At 40.9% G+C, this 13,446-nt stretch overlaps 1 protein-coding gene across 2 annotated transcripts in view; it reads left to right on the top strand.

Annotated features, from left to right (window-relative positions):
* LOC5570610 (proline-rich protein 36) overlaps nucleotides 1-13,446 on the top strand; it is a 190,538-nt gene that overhangs the window by 56,242 nt on the left and 120,850 nt on the right. For both annotated transcript variants that reach the window (XM_021853690.1, XM_021853685.1), the window contains exon 2: nucleotides 5,414-5,466. The gene's annotated coding sequence lies outside the window, so the exon portion shown is untranslated. The remainder of the gene's footprint in view (nucleotides 1-5,413; nucleotides 5,467-13,446) is intronic.

The raw sequence follows: 13,446 nt of genomic DNA, 5'->3' as shown, positions 1-13,446 counted from the left end.
TACTAATTGGACACTAGTCATCGCATGTAAGCGATACAAAAATAAAATTAATCGTCCGCGATCAACTAGTACACGATAAGAATTCAAAGTCAAATATCTCAGAATAAAGTTTTTGGCACTTGGTGCGGTTTAGCAGAACCCCGACCAATTATGGCAGTGAAAAATATTTTTTTGTTTGGAATGTTATCATCGTCATATCGTAATTTTAGTTGGTTTGGAAGGAATAGTGGAAAACATTAAATTGAAAAGTTCCAGAACTTGTTGTTATTCCCACGTGTAAACCACGATTTTCCATCAAAACATGTGTCGTCATTCCTATCGTCAAGCATGAGGCCTTGAGGATAGTAAAGGAGAGCAGGCCTTGCTTTCTTTTGCATGACGTCACTGCCAAATGTCATTTTTCGGAGTATAATACATTGCTTCTTTTACCGTGGTATTACCCGTATCCTGCATGTCGCATTACTCCATTTCCATTGATAGGTAATGAAGCATCGATTTCTGTACAGTTCTTGTTTTGATTCCTCAGAGACTGATAAAAATCGAACGTAATGAAAAGGTCCCGCTATTTACACCTTTCAAAGGGACTTACATTTCAGAGAAGGTGCGCCCCTTAGCAAACATAATCGATTTGATTTCTGAGGAACCAAACCGGTTACTGATATTTGATCATGCAACGGAACTCTAGTCGCATCCTTGTTTCGCTTTTAGTTTAATCTCAGAAAAATATTAGAAAAAAGGGTGCTTGGTGCTAGCAGCGAAACCGTATCAAGCTAGAAAATCACCGAGGCTTTAACCATCTGCTAGGTAAAATAGATGCAATTTCAGAAACTGTTGCCAGTAACAAGGACTTTGTACCGCGAACCCTTGAATCACCAGAACATATTACCCTATAGCCCCAAGGGTGGAACTGGCGGCTCTTTACTGCTACCCCAACGTGTCGCTGGTTCTAAAAAGTAAACAGCCATACAAAATTCCGAGCAAACAATAGTGAAGGCGTAATCAATTTTTTAGAAAACATCCATTTTGGGAATTAAGCCGAATTTGCTGATCAAATTGCCTACAGCGCACTGCAGTAGCACGTAGCAAATAACTGCTTGCAAACAAAATCTTACAAGTGCATTGATTACCTGGAATTTTGCGAATAATATTTTTTACTTTTCCGCGTTAAGCCTTAAAACTGGTTCTGGACTTAGGTTGGCGGCTTTTTCATTTTACTCCCATTTGACAGCCGCCCCCCCTTGTATAGCCCGACATACAAGATGAGACTAGGGTTTGAATTGGTAGAACTTACCCGGTAACGCACCACGAAAAGGTGATCTACCCACGTTACGGGTATTCTGCTCCCTTAAATGACAATAAAGTACGCCAGATAAATGTACGAGACATTTCATTAGGCTTGAAAGGATTAGATGCCACGAAGAGTGCCGGATCCGAAATAATCCGTATTTATGAAAAAGTTTGCGTTAAGTTACCGTCAGTGCTGTAAACATTCGACAGTTTGCGCGACGTTCGTTTTGATGCCATGGTCAGCAGTCACAGCACGAGCATTAGAATGAAAACACAAAAAAGTGTCAATTGAATGTCGTCTGACATGATGGCTTTTGAATTAATCATAAGTTTTGCATAGAATTCAGACATCGGATCATAAGCAACAACAATAGTTTGATCTTGTCTGTTATGTCAAATGTGACACTAGGGCGATTCAAATTTAAAAAATGTTTGAATATCCAATCTCCCATATGTTCCTTACTATCCTCACCATAAACATAGTGTTCTGTGAAATTTTCAGCTTTCTAGGTGGTGATTTAAAGGTGGCCCAAAGACAATGTAGGTTTATATGAAAATTACTATGGAGAAATTTTGAAAAATGTTCCAAACACGCTAGTACTGTAATGTAAGTAGAAACTTATCATCTCATATTGAAAACTCATACTTCAAACCTTAATGAAGAATGTTGCTGAAGAAACAAATCACTTTTGAGCTAATTTTGTTTGGGATTTTTGTACATGTTTGCAAGGCTATAATCCCATATCAAACTAAATAATAGCATACAAACTCATGAATATGTCTCTTGCTATCCGTCGGATTGAATTTCTCTCTTCAGGAAATTTCTTTATTATGGTTTGAAGATTGAGTTTTGACTATGGGATAATGAGTTTGTACTTACATTCCAGCACTAGCGTATTTGGAACATATCTAAAAATTTCTCCATAGTAATTTCCATATAAACCTACATTGTCTTTGGGCCACCTTTAAATCACCACCTAGAAAGCTGAAAATTTCACAGAACACTATTTTTATGGTAAGAATGGTAAGGAACATATAGGAGATTGGATTCTCAAACATTTTTAAAACTTGAACCGCCCTAATGTGACACACATACAATGAAAGAAGAACAGAAATAAACAGAACCGTAACGTTTACTAGCGAAGCTATCGTGATCAGTGGCATTCAATTGACATTTTTCTTTTAGACATTCGTTTTATCGCTCGTGTTGTGGATGTTTAAGGAAAGCGCTGCCGAATATCAGCAAAAACGTGTCGACTACCGTGATTGCTTACAACACTGGTTACCGTACAAATCAGGGGAGAAAGCTGACGGTTATCTCATTATCGTGGAAATACTATTGAAAGTTCTTTGAAAATATTGTTAATAAACGTAAACTTCTACAAAGCGGTGAGTCGACAACAAGGAAGAAGTGTCCAACACAGCTCTGGTCCTCACAAGTTCCTACCCTACGCTTCCACTGGTCAAACGATGACAAAGACCGGCAACTAAGGGTTGCGTACTTAGCTGGTAGTGCAGCCTGGGTACTGTCCTTCTGACATCAGCTAGATTAATGATGATAAAAGGTCGTATCTTCAACTACAGCACTGTAAACGTACACTGTCCACACGAAGGGAGACCTGACGACGAGAAGGAGACGTTTTACAGGAGCAGATATGACGGATGCTCAACGCGTCAAGTGAAAATTGTTGTTGGTGACATGAACGCACAGGTAGGACGAGAGGAGATTGTACAGACCGGTGATCGGGCGGAACAGCCCGCACGCCGTATCTAACGACAACGGCCAACGATGCGTCAACTTTGCAGCCTCTCGTGGTATGGTAGTCTGAAGCACCTTGTTCCCCCGAAAAGATATCCATAAGGCCACCTGGATAATCTAACCGTGAACCAAATCGACCACGTTCTAATCGACGGAAACTTTTTCTCTGACATCATCAGTGTTCGTACATACCGCAGTGAGAATATAGGTTCGGATCACTACCTAGTTGCTGTATACGAGTGGTACGACGGCGATTACGAGCAGTTGAAGAATGAGAAGAATGCAGCATGGGCGAGAATGTTGCAACAACGCACGAAAGCGAAAGAGGAACGGTATAAACAGGCACGGAACAGACAAAACTCGATCTTCCGAAGAAAGAAAAACGAGACCGCGTAGCAATGAAAGAGCAGTTCCGCGTTAAAGACACATTGAAGTTTTACGAGAAGCTGAACCGTTCGCACAAAGGCTTTGTGCCACAAGCTGACATGTGCCAGAGACTGTGACGGGAATCTTCTCACAAACGTGATGTGGTTGAAAGATGGCGGCAACACTACGACGAGCACCTTAATGGTGATGTGGCCAGTAGCGAAGGTGGCACGGAAGTAACTTTGGGAGCGCGCGCAGAGGACGAAAGATTTCCGCCTCCAGATCTCCAAGAGGTAGAAACAGAGATTGGACGGTTGAAAAACGACAAAGCCGCTTGAGTGAACCAACTACCGAGCGAGATTCGTGCCTACTTTGAACTCCGTACTGACCGATCAAGTAAAATTTGCCATCGCACAAAGTTAACCATCTACAAGACGATGACTAGCCCGGGATCCCTCTATGGCTAAGAAACATAAACCCTACGTGCAGAGGATCAACGCGCGACTGCACATGGAAGACGGATGAACCATGAATTACACCATCTCCTGGGAGAACCAACCATTGTCCACCGGGCATGTAATTAGAATATTAGATAACAATCTGGTGAAAATAGTTCTTCAAAATAACCCGACCGGCACAAGACGACGTGGAACGAAATGGGTCGATCAAATTGAGGGCGATCTGCGGACCCTTCGCAGAATGCATGCCTGACGACAAGCAGCCATGGACCGAGTCGAATGGAGACGTCTCCTACGTACATCAGAGGTCACCCAGGCCTTAGCCTAACGGGTAAGTGAGTAAACTTCTACAAATTTACTAGAACTCACCAATTATACATTGAATGCAAAAGACAACTATGTCGAAGCTCTGTATATATACTGATTTCAATAAGGCATTTGACCTTATTGACATCTCTATGTTACTCTTCAAGTTAAAAAAAAGTGTATTATCTTTAACTGCATACAGTCGTATTCAACAAATCAACAATAAATAGTGAATAATAGTGAAAAATATTATCCTAGCCATCCAACTCTCAAAGCTCACATCTAGAAACTCTTCCACCAGTATGGTGCATTAGGGCAGTTCAAAATTTATAACAAATGTTTAAAAATCCAATCTCTCATATCTTTCTTACCATCCTCATCATAAAAATAGTGTTCTGTGCAATTTTCAGCTTCCTAGGTGGTGATTTGAAGGTGGCCCAAGAACGACGTAGGTTAATATGAAAATTACTATAGAGAAATTTTGAAAAATGTTCCAAACACGTTAGTACTGGTAAGTAGAAGTAATCATTCCATAGTGAAAACTCATTCTTCAAATTCTAATAAAGAACTTTGCTGAAGAGAGCAAAGAAGATATGGGGGATTGGATGTTTGAACATTTTTAAATTTGGTCTTTGTCTTTTCAAAAAAAAGTAGCAGTGTCTCAAAACCAATAAGAAGTTTACGTATCGTCTTGAATTTGATTGTTTTAATTAATAATGATTTTAAGACAAAATAAATATTTAGAATATAATCATTATTTGAAAGTATTTTGCTACAATGTTGTAGTAAATGTGGACAAACTACCCCCAGTTGTGGATAGCTTGATTTGTTACATGATGTCTTAGTATTTTTTTGGAAAAGTGTCTCAAAATATAATCATTTTTCATGGGTTTCGTAGATTCGGTATCAAATATGCAAAAAAAAAAAGTAATGAGAATGAGCTTTCAGATTGATATTGGAAAGCCGCGCCCCCAAGTTCTTCACAAGTTGGCGCCTATGGTTATAGAAATATAGGAAGGGAAGTGAACGATTTCGATAAAAGAGATAAAGCAAAAATATAACGAATGAAAAATAGGACATATCTTTCCAAAGAATACCATTCAGAAAGCTTAGTCTCATGCTTAATCTAAAAAAACTTATACAATACATTTTAACGTAATCTTATTATTATCTTATATCTGACACATCTTATTACAGTTGAATAATGGTATCAATCTATTTTCGTTTTTTTTTTCAGATCGTTCCAAAAGTGATACTTTAATTGATTGCAGTAATCTATTTGCACTAAAGGTAAGTACAAAGCTAATTGTTTATGTTATAGAGATCCAACCATAAATGAAGAATTATTTTCGGGAAAAGCGGTAGGAGCATCACATAAATAAAGTAGAATGAGGTTTTGAAATCGCTTGGATAATGCAACATCATTTCAGGGTGCTCTTTTACACAGCGGAGCACTTTTTTGTTTAAAGCACCAACATAAACCAAAACAAACCAAAAGCAACTGAAACTAACTACTTATTTTAAAATTTGCTGAATTCATTGCCGATTTAAAAAATGTCACAGCAAGTCTAGTTTTTTAAGGTATTGGCTGTTTATAATGCAGAATTGACGATTTTAGACAACTTGCATGCAAGTTTCTTAACTTGTATAGCAATTTATTTGCTTGATTTGCCACAGAATTTTAAACTTTGTGTTTACCAATGCTTATCAACAAAGTTCATAATACATTCGATGCTCAAAAATAACTTTTTTGATGGTTTTGAAAAGTATTGTATTTTTCAATATACATAAGAGAGACTAATAATTTTGTACGGGAACTGCAAGGATGTTGTAAAAGTTGATTTAATCTAAATATATGCAATTTAAACAAAATTTTATCATAAATTAAACTTGAAGTCTTATATTTCATGCTTGATGGGTTAGGTCACTTGTTTGATAAATCATATCTCAAATTTAATGTAAACATCAATTAAACCACTATTTCATACAACTTTGGCAACCTGTAGCAAAAAATGGTGACGTGCTGGAACATTTCTGAGAATGGCATCATATTAAGCGACCCCAAAACTACTAGAGACACATAATTTGATCCTTGAGACACGCAAAAATGTCATATTTGTTACGCTATGTTATTAGCTCTGGATTTTATCCTTGATTTTCTTTAAAATGAAGATCAATACGTTTCTATCATACTTTTTCTTTCAGCTGCATTCAAATGTTAGTTCATCCGTCGTTGCTCCAATCATCTTGTCTCGGAGCTTGTGTGCTACAACTTGTGTGTTTGTTGAGAACGACTCAGCTTTCCAATTGATTAACAGAACTCCTCATCCAAATCAATTCTAGCCAACCCAAATGAGAAATATTTGAACGACCTGCAACAAATTATACACTGAATCCTCTATTCAGTCGATGGTACGTAAGTAGAATTTAACGTTAATGGAGTTTGTTTTACGTGAACAATTTTTTTGCACATAGGATGATGTGTGGATATGTGACACTGCCAGATTTGCGTAGCTTACGTAGGCTTTGCACAGTGAAATGTTCTTACGTACGCATCATTCACCCCGGTAAACCAGCGCGGTTCAAATTTATTGGCTGTGTCTAGATGAGTCGTCTCCCTCGATGGGTGAAATTTAATTCGGTGTATGTCGCCGCTCAGCTCCACGTAGTTGTTCATGAAGCATAGAACCCTCGCGATGACTAGTTGCAGCTGAGCGTTGCTTCACGAACTAAGCTGGTTTCTACTCTGGGTGCTCGTTGCTCGTTGAAGAATGGAGAATTGTTCCATCGCAGACCTCTGGTGACCTAGTTGACGGGAGTTCTTCCTCTGAAAACAATATCTGCTGGTTTGGATGATTGTCAGACATAGTTCCACGGATGGTCTTCGTTGCAACGATTGTAGACGAAGAGTTTCAGTTGGCCGGGCTCGAGCATAAAAGCTTCGTTGACGATTACTTGAAGTAGTATCGGAAATCTTCAACAATCGAAGCGAATGATTCAGTCTGATCCACTGTTGTTCGGTGTTGTCATCGGGTATATCGTCCCACCCCTTCGGAGTTCACCAAAGTTGCTCGGAGTAGTTGATTTGTTACGTCGTTGGGCGTCGTTGATTCAAGCACCTTGTTGATTGGAACGGTGCAGAAGCATTTCTGTACGTATCCGTTGTCAGTTCAAGAATTATAAGCGGGTCGTCTCTCCAGAATTTAGTCAAACTTGAACTGCTAGGGCGGAGAACTACGTGGTTTTACTAGTAGAACGTCTTCTGGTTCACATTGTCGTTGGTTCTTTAACCTCTCGGAAGTGGCCAAGATCTTGATATTCCTGGATAAAGTTGAAGTAGTCGGGATTTAGTTGCAGCTTGTTCTCTAGCATGTATAACCGTATTGATGCCAAAGAACGACAGATATTCAATTCAGCGATGTTGTTCTTCATCGGTAGTCGGACTGTGAACCTGCCATTAGGTTCTCAGTAGTACGTCGAAATGAAATGTTTTCCGTACTGTTGCTCTTCGGATGACATCGCTCTAGCGTGTAGTTCTTCATTCACTTCCCAATGTTTGTGGATTGAATCAGCGATATCCGCTATCGATTCTTCTCCTTAGCATGACGTCCCCACTGGGACAGAGCCTGCTTATCAGCTTAGTGTTTTATGAGCACTTCCACAGATATTAACTGAGAGCTTTCTTTGCCAAAGTTGCCATTTTCACATTCATATATCGTGTGGCAGGTACGATGATATTCTATGCCCAGGGATGTCAAGGAAATTTCCATTACGAAAAGATCCTGGACCGTCCGGGAATTGAACCCAGACACCTTCAGCATGACTTTGCTTTGTAGCCGCGAACTCTAACCACTCGGCTAAGGAAGGCCCTGATCGATGCCACTTGCGAATAGCGGATGTCCTCGGATGATGCGTCGATTGGAATAGCACTTGATATAAGCCACCCAAAGTGTGACTCTCGTAGCTCTGGCGGGTGTTCGTCGATGATGATATGCCCTGGCTTCAATAGTCGGAAGAACAACTCTGCTCCAATCAGCATGTCAATGCTATCGGCCCGGAAGAAATTTCAATTTGATGCGTCGATGAACTTGCACGGGATTGTGCCTGTTACTTTTGGAATCACCAAGCATTCCAGCTTGGCGTGGAAATCGATGAAACGAGATTGTATGCTCACCTCTATTTTGTCATGGACAGCTAGAGTTACTGCGCACGTGCTGTAGGCTTAGGTGCAGGAGCCTCATTGCTTGCCAGCGCACGGGCGCTCTGTACATTGTGGAAATATCCTTGACTTCCTTGGGCATAGAGTGTAATCGTACCTGCCAAACGATATACGAATGTGAAGATGGCAACTTTGGCATAGAAAGCTCTCAGTTAATAACTGTTGAAGTGCTCATAAGCTGAGAAGCAGGCTCTGTCCCAGTGGGGACGTTAATGCCAAGAAGAAGAAGACAAAAGTTTGCAATGAGGATCGAAATTGTAACTCTTGGATCGCGAGTCTTCAACCATATCACGTAGACTATCTGGACACCTGCATAATAAGGCGAAAATAGTTGGATACCGATGGCGAGCCGTAGCGCCGAGCAGCGCATGAGACGAGTCTCCCCGAGAGCACATCACCTAGCGCGCTTTTAGAATTTTAGTGAGCCTCCGTATAGCACAGCACACTAGGATTCCGATGAGCTGAGAAACGGTTTGGTTGGAGGCTTGTCAGTACATTTATGTGCTCCTGAGAAATATGTAACTCTATGGACAGCCGTCCGGATGTTGTTGATGCCGGCTATCGACATACCGGCGGGCTGTCTTCAGATGCCAAGGGAATTGGCCATTTTCTCGCTGATGAAATTCACCTGGGAGCCACTGTCCAGGAGAACGCGGCACTTCTGCTGTTGTCCGTTTTCATTACTCACCAAGAAGACTGCTGTGAGGAACAAAACTATTTTCGGTGACTGCAATCCATGACGTGAGCAACTGGCGGAAGTGATTGCTCGCTTTTCGGAATTGGATTCGATGCTAAAGGAATAGGCGCACTAGCCTGCTTCGGCTTGTCGGGAATCGCTGAAACTGAATTCGGGTTGGACTTCGTCATGTTGGGGCTATCGTCATGAAATTGAATGTGGTGTCGTCGCTGACACTTCCGACAGGTTTTCGACGACCGACAATCCTTTGGTCGATGCCCCTTTCGCAGGCAATTGAAGCAAATACCAGCTGCCTTCACCTTCTCAATTCGTTCATTGGCAGACAGTGCGTCCAACTTGTTGCATTGGAAGTTTAAGTGAGAACCACTGCAAAAGTCGTAAATGTCCTTCGTTTCCTTGCTCGATGTTGCTGCTGTATGCGCTTGCTGGCTGACTTGCTTTGGCTTCGCCGTTTGGGCGGTTTGGTGATGGCGTTCGTATTGGTTGTCGTCAATGAATGGGCGGCTTCCCATCTTTCCAGCACCTTGCATGCACTGCGATATTGAGAAAGACTACCGTTTCTTAGAATTTCTGAAGATCGATCGTCGTCGCAAGAGATTCCTCCTATTGCAACCTCTTTATGTTAGTTTTGGTTTCCAAACTCTCTACGTGCTTCGTAGATTCGTCGACCAGTTGTTGCAGCTGCTTGCTGGATTGCGATACCATCTTCTTCAGCCATGATAAGAGACCACGGATGAGTGTCTCCACTATCATTCGTTGATTCTCGGTAGCGGTCGGTTATGATTCGCCATGCGTGGGCGTAATCTCCTTCGTTCAGCGTCTTCGAGGCGAGTACTACAGCAGCTGGTCCTACCAATGCCTTGTCCAGGTGGTACAGCTTCACTGCATCTGAATCACGAGAAAGCGCATTGACACCTTGGAACATACCTCGAACTTTGTCCAGTTCACATATTCGCCATCGAAAGTCGGAATTGACACTTTCAGCGGCTGCTGAGGGATGATCACTTGCGGCGCAGGATTGGTTTTTCGATCCTTAATACGGAAACCGTTAGGTTGTACAGAGCTCTGAATCGTACATAAGCTCCTTCTTCCTGTTCCATTGCTTCGTCCGGGACGATCGCATTATCTGGCTGTGGAAGCCAGATAATTTCGTTTACGCCAACTGCAAATTGCACAGCTATCTTTCCAGTCCTGGCAAACCGATGTGGCGATCTAAAGATTCCTGGATGCAGAGCACATTTTTTAACACATGATGTCGTTGACGTGACAATGCTTTGATTCGCACCATCATTTTACAGTCGGCAGCAATCTCCATTTGATGCTCGTTGGAATTGCTCTGACTTTGCTGCTGTTGTTGCACTCGAAAATTCACAACGTCGACAGGATCGGTCACCTTCTTTGCAGGAAAATGTGTTCTAGCGACTTTTTCGTTCTGGGTTTTTACACTCACTGCCTTCCGAGAGGCCTTAATATTTCTTGACTTCTTTCGCACAGTTTTCTGCTTCAATGATCGGTGATTCGATGCAAGCAGCATTGCTTGCTGGTTGCTCGGCAATTTCTCCTCACACCATCGGGACAGCAATCGGGAACAACAATCCGTCTCGAAGGAGCAATGTTCGGGGCATTTCTGAACTCGAAGGACTGTAATTTCGGTGAGTTGCTCAAGTTGCTGTATCGGGCGGAGAATTCAGCGTGATGAGAGTTCTTGGGGGTCGGCTAAATGAATCGGCTAAGCCAAGAAAAAAAAACCTGTTCACTTCTAGTAACAGTATTGAACTAAACTTAACATCAATTCATTTCTCTTCTATCGGTGTTGGTTGTTCTAATGGTTTAAAAATACTGATGCGACTGTCCTTTTTGTTACGTGCTGGAGCCTGTTTCGCAAGACGAGTCTCCAAGCGTCTGCGCGTAGTTTTGGGAAACTTCCCATCCTACTTTCTGCTCGCTTTGGGCTCCATCTTGCGCACATGATGATGTGTGGAGATGTGACGTTGCCAGATTTGTGTAGCTTACGTTGGCTTCGCACAGTGGTCTCGAAGGATGTTCTTGCGTTCGCAACGACATCCATATCTATATAGGATCATATGTTCTGTCAAGTTTTGGCTTTAAAAACCGTTTAAGGTGATTATAAAACGAAGCCAGACTTCGAATTTTCAAGTGCACAAGACGAGAGTGTCTGACAACATTTCGCGTTGAAAACCAATCAAATTGTTTGCTTGCTGGTGGTGACCAATGGGATAGATTTTCAACGCGGAGCGCTGTTTGGTTCTCAAGTCTTGTGCTCTTGAAAATTTGAGGTGTGGCTTCGTTCTATAATCACCTTAAGGTTATACAAGAACTCTTTTGAGTATATGCCTTTAAAGCCACAATATAGATAGATGCGAGTAATAGATTTAGAGTGGAAGATTGAAGCATGCAACTATATAGTACGAGGAAATATCCGGGCTTGAACCCGGACCTTTTGCTTGTAAAGCAGAAGCGACAGCCATTAGATCACCAACTCCGTCACAAGTAATCTCCCGAAGGTTTACAAACAACATGTATAGTATTGTATACCCATTTAAATCCTGCATAAGTACGAAGCTCATTCCAAAATATCCAAGAGAATTTTGGTAACACCGGTAGATTGAAAGTTTTTTTGATAAGTTCTTAGATAACCTTACATATTCATTACACTCAAAAATTTTAATATTATGTATTTTTTTGAGTTTATTTGAGAGTGAGTTTAATTTATAAACCTGTAAAAGATCATTTGTTACTATGTATATTTAATCGTTAAAAAATTCAATTCGCTATAACTTTTTTTGTTTCTTGATAAGTATGTTTGCACCATTTTTTCACAAGATCTCTTCTAGTTTAAGAATCCGTGTTGGCTATAATCATTGGTGACCTAGTTTTGAAGATATTCCGATGTTTCTTGGGGGACCGACATTCTCCATATACAATGTCTTTGGCAGCCATTTTGTGTTCGGTCAATTTATCAAAAAAATAAAATGTGTAGGGGAACTGGGGGTAAAATGAACACCCTAAGCAATTTTCATGTTTTCTTGCTTATAAAGCTGTCGGATTATTTTTCAATAGCTCAGAATTGAAGAAGGATTTTATGCAATGTAACAAGTTGAAATATTGTGATGGAAATAGAAATTTATCATCAATAATATAATTTTGAAAATGTCTTTCCGCAGAGTCAATGTTCCAAACATGTGGGTAAAATGAACATGTAACGGGGGTAATATGAACATATACTTGGGGGTAAAATGAACATACAATGGGGGTAATATGAACATATACTGGGGGTAAAATGAACACATGCTGGGGGTAAAATGAACATGCGGTGGGGGTAAAATGAACACCATTTGAATTGAACGGGTTGCGTCACGATTCTCGGCATCTGGTACATGATCAATGCATATCTCAAGACATTCTGGAATCGATGGAACGTTTAGCTGCAACCATTCGGATGGCTCTCGATGTCTGTCTTTGTATTTTCTCCGGAAAACTCTCGGCATCTAAAATAAAATCCCGAAGCATTCGCCCTGCCATGGTGTTCATATTACCCCCATCTCTAGTGATCCATTTTACCCCCAAAGAATCAGCATCATCAAATCATTTGTTCTATGAATTTAGAAGATAAAAATACTTCCAATTTCCTTCTATTTATCATAAATACCTTAAAGATATGATGTGCTACGCAGTTCAAAAGATTTTTGATGATTTTAGTCATAGGAACCTTAAATTCTACGAATGGAAATTTACATCATGTGAGAAAATGGAGAGGCGTACTTTGTTTTTGTTTACTTTTCCAGCTTTTGACAGTTCTAGATCGCGCTAGAGTTGTCGAAATAGTTTCTTAGTCTGAGTATAAGCCATTTTACGAGACGTTCCGGAAAAGCTGATCGCCGCAACCGCGTCAATTGACAGGAGACCTGGGATTAAATACAGCGTAATTTTTAACAACGCCTCATCTTAACAAACGGGGACATGGAGAAAATGACACAACAGAGATCCAAAAATGTTCGTTACTGCAACATTACACCTATTTATTTTATCAGCTACCTCTTTGTTACCCATGTTTCACATAAAAAGGCACTTTTGTGATCAGAAATATTTTAATAATTTGGCTCCATTTCTGTTTTCGCCTGTATGAAAAGCTACGCTAGAAATGCGCACAGTCATCAACCATCATCATCGCGAAAACTGACGACGATGATTGAAAAATCCCAGGTCTCCTGTCATTTGACCTGCTTCGTAAAATGGCTCATTAAGGATGGTGCTATGTTTAGTTTTTGGGGGCCCAGATAGCCGTAGCGGTAAACGCGCAGCTATTCAGCATGACCATGCTGAGGGTCGTGGG

The sequence above is a fragment of the Aedes aegypti genome, chromosome 1 (genome assembly GCF_002204515.2).
Source record: "Aedes aegypti strain LVP_AGWG chromosome 1, AaegL5.0 Primary Assembly, whole genome shotgun sequence".
Classification (NCBI taxonomy): Eukaryota; Metazoa; Arthropoda; class Insecta; order Diptera; family Culicidae; genus Aedes; species Aedes aegypti.
This window is presented reverse-complemented; position numbering and strand designations above follow the sequence as displayed.